Source organism: Hypomesus nipponensis, chromosome 3 (assembly GCF_054491055.1).
Source record: "Hypomesus nipponensis isolate SF chromosome 3, ASM5449105v1, whole genome shotgun sequence".
Taxonomy (NCBI): Eukaryota; Metazoa; Chordata; class Actinopteri; order Osmeriformes; family Osmeridae; genus Hypomesus; species Hypomesus nipponensis.
The window spans coordinates 877,501-885,000 of NC_140363.1; the positions used below are offsets into that span (position 1 = coordinate 877,501).

General features: G+C 46.8%; 12 non-coding genes and 14 pseudogenes across 12 annotated transcripts; all 26 read left to right on the plus strand.

Moving 5' to 3' along the window:
• The window catches only part of LOC146298491 (5S ribosomal RNA), a 119-nt pseudogene extending 105 nt beyond the window's left edge, over positions 1–14 (plus strand).
• Positions 15–205: 191 nt separating this feature from the next.
• Positions 206–324, plus strand: LOC146298492 (5S ribosomal RNA). The gene has a single exon (XR_014738648.1). It is a non-coding gene; the product is annotated as a 5S ribosomal RNA (ribosomal RNA).
• Positions 325–500: 176 nt separating this feature from the next.
• On the plus strand, positions 501–619 carry LOC146298493 (5S ribosomal RNA). Its single transcript, XR_014745978.1, has one exon. It is a non-coding gene; the product is annotated as a 5S ribosomal RNA (ribosomal RNA).
• Positions 620–787: 168 nt separating this feature from the next.
• Positions 788–906, plus strand: LOC146298494 (5S ribosomal RNA; annotated as a pseudogene).
• A 172-nt stretch (positions 907–1,078) lies between these two features.
• On the plus strand, positions 1,079–1,197 carry LOC146298495 (5S ribosomal RNA). The gene has a single exon (XR_014739815.1). It is a non-coding gene; the product is annotated as a 5S ribosomal RNA (ribosomal RNA).
• A 170-nt stretch (positions 1,198–1,367) lies between these two features.
• Positions 1,368–1,486, plus strand: LOC146298496 (5S ribosomal RNA; annotated as a pseudogene).
• Positions 1,487–1,658: 172 nt separating this feature from the next.
• Positions 1,659–1,777, plus strand: LOC146298497 (5S ribosomal RNA; annotated as a pseudogene).
• A 175-nt stretch (positions 1,778–1,952) lies between these two features.
• Positions 1,953–2,071, plus strand: LOC146298498 (5S ribosomal RNA; annotated as a pseudogene).
• Positions 2,072–2,241: 170 nt separating this feature from the next.
• On the plus strand, positions 2,242–2,360 carry LOC146298499 (5S ribosomal RNA). The gene has a single exon (XR_014739418.1). It is a non-coding gene; the product is annotated as a 5S ribosomal RNA (ribosomal RNA).
• Positions 2,361–2,542: 182 nt separating this feature from the next.
• On the plus strand, positions 2,543–2,661 carry LOC146298500 (5S ribosomal RNA; annotated as a pseudogene).
• Positions 2,662–2,850: 189 nt separating this feature from the next.
• On the plus strand, positions 2,851–2,969 carry LOC146298501 (5S ribosomal RNA). Its single transcript, XR_014745989.1, has one exon. It is a non-coding gene; the product is annotated as a 5S ribosomal RNA (ribosomal RNA).
• A 176-nt stretch (positions 2,970–3,145) lies between these two features.
• On the plus strand, positions 3,146–3,264 carry LOC146298502 (5S ribosomal RNA). The gene has a single exon (XR_014746000.1). It is a non-coding gene; the product is annotated as a 5S ribosomal RNA (ribosomal RNA).
• Positions 3,265–3,434: 170 nt separating this feature from the next.
• On the plus strand, positions 3,435–3,553 carry LOC146298503 (5S ribosomal RNA; annotated as a pseudogene).
• A 172-nt stretch (positions 3,554–3,725) lies between these two features.
• LOC146298504 (5S ribosomal RNA) lies at positions 3,726–3,844 on the plus strand. The gene has a single exon (XR_014746579.1). It is a non-coding gene; the product is annotated as a 5S ribosomal RNA (ribosomal RNA).
• Positions 3,845–4,014: 170 nt separating this feature from the next.
• Positions 4,015–4,133, plus strand: LOC146298505 (5S ribosomal RNA; annotated as a pseudogene).
• A 172-nt stretch (positions 4,134–4,305) lies between these two features.
• LOC146298506 (5S ribosomal RNA) lies at positions 4,306–4,424 on the plus strand. The gene has a single exon (XR_014746011.1). It is a non-coding gene; the product is annotated as a 5S ribosomal RNA (ribosomal RNA).
• Positions 4,425–4,691: 267 nt separating this feature from the next.
• On the plus strand, positions 4,692–4,810 carry LOC146298507 (5S ribosomal RNA; annotated as a pseudogene).
• Positions 4,811–4,980: 170 nt separating this feature from the next.
• Positions 4,981–5,099, plus strand: LOC146298508 (5S ribosomal RNA; annotated as a pseudogene).
• Positions 5,100–5,276: 177 nt separating this feature from the next.
• Positions 5,277–5,395, plus strand: LOC146298509 (5S ribosomal RNA; annotated as a pseudogene).
• Positions 5,396–5,565: 170 nt separating this feature from the next.
• LOC146298510 (5S ribosomal RNA) lies at positions 5,566–5,684 on the plus strand. Its single transcript, XR_014739429.1, has one exon. It is a non-coding gene; the product is annotated as a 5S ribosomal RNA (ribosomal RNA).
• A 180-nt stretch (positions 5,685–5,864) lies between these two features.
• On the plus strand, positions 5,865–5,983 carry LOC146298511 (5S ribosomal RNA; annotated as a pseudogene).
• A 189-nt stretch (positions 5,984–6,172) lies between these two features.
• LOC146298512 (5S ribosomal RNA) lies at positions 6,173–6,291 on the plus strand. Its single transcript, XR_014738659.1, has one exon. It is a non-coding gene; the product is annotated as a 5S ribosomal RNA (ribosomal RNA).
• A 176-nt stretch (positions 6,292–6,467) lies between these two features.
• LOC146298513 (5S ribosomal RNA) lies at positions 6,468–6,586 on the plus strand. Its single transcript, XR_014746022.1, has one exon. It is a non-coding gene; the product is annotated as a 5S ribosomal RNA (ribosomal RNA).
• Positions 6,587–6,754: 168 nt separating this feature from the next.
• On the plus strand, positions 6,755–6,873 carry LOC146298514 (5S ribosomal RNA; annotated as a pseudogene).
• Positions 6,874–7,045: 172 nt separating this feature from the next.
• Positions 7,046–7,164, plus strand: LOC146298515 (5S ribosomal RNA). Its single transcript, XR_014746581.1, has one exon. It is a non-coding gene; the product is annotated as a 5S ribosomal RNA (ribosomal RNA).
• Positions 7,165–7,334: 170 nt separating this feature from the next.
• LOC146298516 (5S ribosomal RNA) lies at positions 7,335–7,453 on the plus strand (annotated as a pseudogene).
• Positions 7,454–7,500: the final 47 nt, after the last annotated feature.

Consider the following 7,500-nt stretch of genomic DNA (forward strand, 5'->3'; position numbering starts at 1 on the left):
AGGTGCTGTATGCTCTTTTGATTCATTCACTTAGAAACTGAAATGTTGCAATATGCACAAGTAGTCCTTCATGAAAGGGGCTGGAAGCTGTTTTCATTTTGACACGAGAGAGAGAGAGAGAGAGAGAGAGAGAGAGAGAGACCACCTTGCATTGTCAATTGCCAAATCTGTATATGGATAAGTAGCCTATGGTTGTCAACTTATTTCGTACGGCCATACCAGCCTGGCAACGCCCGATCTTGTCTGATCTCGGAAGCTAAGCAGGGTCGGGCCTGGTTAGTACTTGGATGGGAGACCGCCTGGGAATACCAGGTGCTGTATGCTCTTTTGCTCATTCACTTAGAAACTGAAATGTTGCAATATGCACAAGTAGTCCTTCATGAAAGGGGCTGGAAGCTGTTTTCATTTAGACACGAGAGAGAGAGAGAGAGAGAGACCACCTTGCATTGTCAATTTCCAAATCTGTATATGGATAAGTAGCCTATGGTTGTCAACTTATTTCGTACGGCCATACCAGCCTGGCAACGCCCGATCTCGTCTGATCTCGGAAGCTAAGCAGGGTCGGGCCTGGTTAGTACTTGGATGGGAGACCGCCTGGGAATACCAGGTGCTGTATGCTCTTTTGCTCCTTCACTTAGAAACTGAAATGTTGCAATATGCACAAGTAGTCCTTCATGAAAGGGGCTGGAAGCTGTTTTCATTTTGACACGAGAGAGAGAGAGACCACCTTGCATTGTCAATTGCCAAATCTGTATATGGATAAGTAGCCTATGGTTGTCAACTTATTTCGTACGGCCATACCAGCCTGGCAACGCCTGATCTCGTCTGATCTCGGAAACTAAGCAGGGTCGGGCCTGGTTAGTACTTGGATGGGAGACCGCCTGGGAATACCAGGTGCTGTATGCTCTTTTGCTCATTCACTTAGAAACTGAAATGTTGCAATATGCACAAGTAGTCCTTCATGAAAGGGGCTGGAAGCTGTTTTCATTTTGACACGAGAGAGAGAGAGAGAGACCACCTTGCATTGTCAATTGCCAAATCTGTATATGGATAAGTAGCCTATGGTTGTCAACTTATTTTGTACGGCCATACCAGCCTGGCAACGCCCGATCTCGTCTGATCTTGGAAGCTAAGCAGGGTCGGGCCTGGTTAGTACTTGGATGGGAGACCGCCTGGGAATACCAGGTGCTGTATGCTCTTTTGCTCATTCACTTAGAAACTGAAATGTTGCAATATGCACAAGTAGTCCTTCATGAAAGGGGCTGGAAGCTGTTTTCATTTTGACACGAGAGAGAGAGAGAGACCACCTTGCATTGTCAATTGCCAAATCTGTATATGGATAAGTAGCCTATGGTTGTCAACTTATTTCGTACGGCCAAACCAGCCTGGCAACGCCCGATCTCGTCTGATCTCGGAAGCTAAGCAGGGTCGGGCCTGGTTAGTACTTGGATGGGAGACCGCCTGGGAATACCATGTGCTGTATGCTCTTTTGCTCATTCACTTAGAAACTGAAATGTTGCAATATGCACAAGTAGTCCTTCATGAAAGGGGCTGGAAGCTGTTTTCATTTTGACACGAGAGAGAGAGAGAGAGACCACCTTGCATTGTCAATTGCCAAATCTGTATATTGATAAGTAGCCTATGGTTGTCAACTTATTTCGTACGGCCATACCAGCATGGCAACGCCCAATCTCGTCTGATCTCGGAAGCTAAGCAGGGTCGGGCCTGGTTAGTACTTGGATGGGAGACCGCCTGGGAATACCAGGTGCTGTATGCTCTTTTGATTCATTCACTTAGAAACTGAAATGTTGCAATATGCACAAGTAGTCCTTCATGAAAGGGGCTGGAAGCTGTTTTCATTTTGACACGAGAGAGAGAGAGAGAGAGACCACCTTGCATTGTCAATTGCCAAATCTGTATATGGATAAGTAGCCTATGGTTGTCAACTTATTTCGTACGGCCATACCAGCCTGGCAATGCCCAATCTCGTCTGATCTCGGAAGCTAAGCAGGGTCGGGCCTGGTTAGTACTTGGATGGGAGACCGCCTGGGAATACCAGGTGCTGTATGCTCTTTTGCTCATTCACTTAGAAACTGAAATGTTGCAATATGCACAAGTAGTCCTTCATGAAAGGGGCTGGAAGCTGTTTTCATTTTGACACGAGAGAGAGAGAGAGACCACCTTGCATTGTCAATTGCCAAATCTGTATATGGATAAGTAGCCTATGGTTGTCAACTTATTTCGTACGGCCATACCAGCCTGGCAACGCCCGATCTCGTCTGATCTCGGAAACTAAGCAGGGTCGGGCCTGGTTAGTACTTGGATGGGAGACCGCCTGGGAATACCAGGTGCTGTATGCTCTTTTGCTCATTCACTTAGAAAAACTGAAATGTTGCAATATGCACAAGTAGTCCTTCATGAAAGGGGCTGGAAGCTGTTTTCATTTTGACACGAGAGAGAGAGAGAGAGAGAGAGAGACCACCTTGCATTGTCAATTGCCAAATCTGTATATGGATAAGTAGCCTATGGTTGTCAACTTATTTCGTACGGCCATACCAGCATGGCAACGCCCAATCTCGTCTGATCTCGGAAGCTAAGCAGGGTCGGGCCTGGTTAGTACTTGGATGGGAGACCGCCTGGGAATACCAGGTGCTGTATGCTCTTTTGATTCATTCACTTAGAAACTGAAATGTTGCAATATGCACAAGTAGTCCTTCATGAAAGGGGCTGGAAGCTGTTTTCATTTTGACACGAGAGAGAGAGAGAGAGAGAGAGAGAGAGAGAGACCACCTTGCATTGTCAATTGCCAAATCTGTATATGGATAAGTAGCCTATGGTTGTCAACTTATTTCGTACGGCCATACCAGCCTGGCAACGCCCGATCTCGTCTGATCTCGGAAGCTAAGCAGGGTCGGGCCTGGTTAGTACTTGGATGGGAGACCGCCTGGGAATACCAGGTGCTGTATGCTCTTTTGCTCATTCACTTAGAAACTGAAATGTTGCAATATGCACAAGTAGTCCTTCATGAAAGGGGCTGGAAGCTGTTTTCATTTAGACACGAGAGAGAGAGAGAGAGAGAGACCACCTTGCATTGTCAATTTCCAAATCTGTATATGGATAAGTAGCCTATGGTTGTCAACTTATTTCGTACGGCCATACCAGCCTGGCAACGCCCGATCTCGTCTGATCTCGGAAGCTAAGCAGGGTCGGGCCTGGTTAGTACTTGGATGGGAGACCGCCTGGGAATACCAGGTGCTGTATGCTCTTTTGCTCCTTCACTTAGAAACTGAAATGTTGCAATATGCACAAGTAGTCCTTCATGAAAGGGGCTGGAAGCTGTTTTCATTTTGACACGAGAGAGAGAGAGAGACCACCTTGCATTGTCAATTGCCAAATCTGTATATGGATAAGTAGCCTATGGTTGTCAACTTATTTCGTACGGCCATACCAGCCTGGCAACGCCTGATCTCGTCTGATCTCGGAAACTAAGCAGGGTCGGGCCTGGTTAGTACTTGGATGGGAGACCGCCTGGGAATACCAGGTGCTGTATGCTCTTTTGCTCATTCACTTAGAAACTGAAATGTTGCAATATGCACAAGTAGTCCTTCATGAAAGGGGCTGGAAGCTGTTTTCATTTTGACACGAGAGAGAGAGAGAGAGACCACCTTGCATTGTCAATTGCCAAATCTGTATATGGATAAGTAGCCTATGGTTGTCAACTTATTTTGTACGGCCATACCAGCCTGGCAACGCCCGATCTCGTCTGATCTCGGAAGCTAAGCAGGGTCGGGCCTGGTTAGTACTTGGATGGGAGACCGCCTGGGAATACCAGGTGCTGTATGCTCTTTTGCTCATTCACTTAGAAACTGAAATGTTGCAATATGCACAAGTAGTCCTTCATGAAAGGGGCTGGAAGCTGTTTTCATTTTGACACGAGAGAGAGAGAGAGACCACCTTGCATTGTCAATTGCCAAATCTGTATATGGATAAGTAGCCTATGGTTGTCAACTTATTTCGTACGGCCAAACCAGCCTGGCAACGCCCGATCTCGTCTGATCTCGGAAGCTAACTAGGGTCGGGCCTGGTTAGTACTTGGATGGGAGACCGCCTGGGAATACCATGTGCTGTATGCTCTTTTGCTCATTCACTTAGAAACTGAAATGTTGCAATATGCACAAGTAGTCCTTCATGAAAGGGGCTGGAAGCTGTTTTCATTTTGACACGAGAGAGAGAGAGAGAGACCACCTTGCATTGTCAATTGCCAAATCTGTATATGGATAAGTAGCCTATGGTTGTCAACTTATTTCGTACGGCCATACCAGCCTGGCAACGCCCGATCTCGTCTGATCTCGGAAGCTAAGCAGGGTCGGGCCTGGTTAGTACTTGGATGGGAGACCGCCTGGGAATACCAGGTGCTGTATGCTCTTTTGATTCATTCACTTAGAAACTGAAATGTTGCAATATGCACAAGTAGTCCTTCATGAAAGGGGCTGGAAGCTGTTTTCATTTTGACACGAGAGAGAGAGAGAGAGAGAGAGAGAGAGAGAGAGAGAGAGAGAGAGAGAGAGAGAGAGAGAGAGAGAGAGAGAGAGAGAGAGAGAGAGAGAGAGAGAGAGAGAGAGAGAGACCACCTTGCATTGTCAATTGCCAAATCTGTATATGGATAAGTAGCCTATGGTTGTCAACTTATTTCGTACGGCCATACCAGCCTGGCAACGCCCGATCTCGTCTGATCTCGGAAGCTAAGCAGGGTCGGGCCTGGTTAGTACTTGGATGGGAGACCGCCTGGGAATACCATGTGCTGTATGCTCTTTTGCTCATTCACTTAGAAACTGAAATGTTGCAATATGCACAAGTAGTCCTTCATGAAAGGGGCTGGAAGCTGTTTTCATTTTGACACGAGAGAGAGAGAGAGACCACCTTGCATTGTCAATTGCCAAATCTGTATATGGATAAGTAGCCTATGGTTGTCAACTTATTTCGTACGGCCATACCAGCATGGCAACGCCCAATCTCGTCTGATCTCGGAAGCTAAGCAGGGTCGGGCCTGGTTAGTACTTGGATGGGAGACCGCCTGGGAATACCAGGTGCTGTATGCTCTTTTGATTCATTCACTTAGAAACTGAAATGTTGCAATATGCACAAGTAGTCCTTCATGAAAGGGGCTGGAAGCTGTTTTCATTTTGACACGAGAGAGAGAGAGAGAGAGAGACCACCTTGCATTGTCAATTGCCAAATCTGTATATGGATAAGTAGCCTATGGTTGTCAACTTATTTCGTACGGCCATACCAGCCTGGCAATGCCCAATCTCGTCTGATCTCGGAAGCTAAGCAGGGTCGGGCCTGGTTAGTACTTGGATGGGAGACCGCCTGGGAATACCAGGTGCTGTATGCTCTTTTGCTCATTCACTTAGAAACTGAAATGTTGCAATATGCACAAGTAGTCCTTCATGAAAGGGGCTGGAAGCTGTTTTCATTTTGACACGAGAGAGAGAGAGAGACCACCTTGCATTGTCAATTGCCAAATCTGTATATGGATAAGTAGCCTATGGTTGTCAACTTATTTCGTACGGCCATACCAGCCTGGCAACGCCCGATCTCGTCTGATCTCGGAAACTAAGCAGGGTCGGGCCTGGTTAGTACTTGGATGGGAGACCGCCTGGGAATACCAGGTGCTGTATGCTCTTTTGCTCATTCACTTAGAAACTGAAATGTTGCAATATGCACAAGTAGTCCTTCATGAAAGGGGCTGGAAGCTGTTTTCATTTTGACACGAGAGAGAGAGAGAGAGAGAGAGAGACCACCTTGCATTGTCAATTGCCAAATCTGTATATGGATAAGTAGCCTATGGTTGTCAACTTATTTCGTACGGCCATACCAGCATGGCAACGCCCAATCTCGTCTGATCTCGGAAGCTAAGCAGGGTCGGGCCTGGTTAGTACTTGGATGGGAGACCGCCTGGGAATACCAGGTGCTGTATGCTCTTTTGATTCATTCACTTAGAAACTGAAATGTTGCAATATGCACAAGTAGTCCTTCATGAAAGGGGCTGGAAGCTGTTTTCATTTTGACACGAGAGAGAGAGAGAGAGAGAGAGAGAGAGAGAGACCACCTTGCATTGTCAATTGCCAAATCTGTATATGGATAAGTAGCCTATGGTTGTCAACTTATTTCGTACGGCCATACCAGCCTGGCAACGCCCGATCTTGTCTGATCTCGGAAGCTAAGCAGGGTCGGGCCTGGTTAGTACTTGGATGGGAGACCGCCTGGGAATACCAGGTGCTGTATGCTCTTTTGCTCATTCACTTAGAAACTGAAATGTTGCAATATGCACAAGTAGTCCTTCATGAAAGGGGCTGGAAGCTGTTTTCATTTAGACACGAGAGAGAGAGAGAGAGAGAGACCACCTTGCATTGTCAATTTCCAAATCTGTATATGGATAAGTAGCCTATGGTTGTCAACTTATTTCGTACGGCCATACCAGCCTGGCAACGCCCGATCTCGTCTGATCTCGGAAGCTAAGCAGGGTCGGGCCTGGTTAGTACTTGGATGGGAGACCGCCTGGGAATACCAGGTGCTGTATGCTCTTTTGCTCCTTCACTTAGAAACTGAAATGTTGCAATATGCACAAGTAGTCCTTCATGAAAGGGGCTGGAAGCTGTTTTCATTTTGACACGAGAGAGAGAGAGACCACCTTGCATTGTCAATTGCCAAATCTGTATATGGATAAGTAGCCTATGGTTGTCAACTTATTTCGTACGGCCATACCAGCCTGGCAACGCCTGATCTCGTCTGATCTCGGAAACTAAGCAGGGTCGGGCCTGGTTAGTACTTGGATGGGAGACCGCCTGGGAATACCAGGTGCTGTATGCTCTTTTGCTCATTCACTTAGAAACTGAAATGTTGCAATATGCACAAGTAGTCCTTCATGAAAGGGGCTGGAAGCTGTTTTCATTTTGACACGAGAGAGAGAGAGAGAGACCACCTTGCATTGTCAATTGCCAAATCTGTATATGGATAAGTAGCCTATGGTTGTCAACTTATTTTGTACGGCCATACCAGCCTGGCAACGCCCGATCTCGTCTGATCTCGGAAGCTAAGCAGGGTCGGGCCTGGTTAGTACTTGGATGGGAGACCGCCTGGGAATACCAGGTGCTGTATGCTCTTTTGCTCATTCACTTAGAAACTGAAATGTTGCAATATGCACAAGTAGTCCTTCATGAAAGGGGCTGGAAGCTGTTTTCATTTTGACACGAGAGAGAGAGAGAGACCACCTTGCATTGTCAATTGCCAAATCTGTATATGGATAAGTAGCCTATGGTTGTCAACTTATTTCGTACGGCCAAACCAGCCTGGCAACGCCCGATCTCGTCTGATCTCGGAAGCTAAGCAGGGTCGGGCCTGGTTAGTACTTGGATGGGAGACCGCCTGGGAATACCATGTGCTGTATGCTCTTTTGCTCATTCACTTAGAAACTGAAATGTTGCAATATGCACAAGT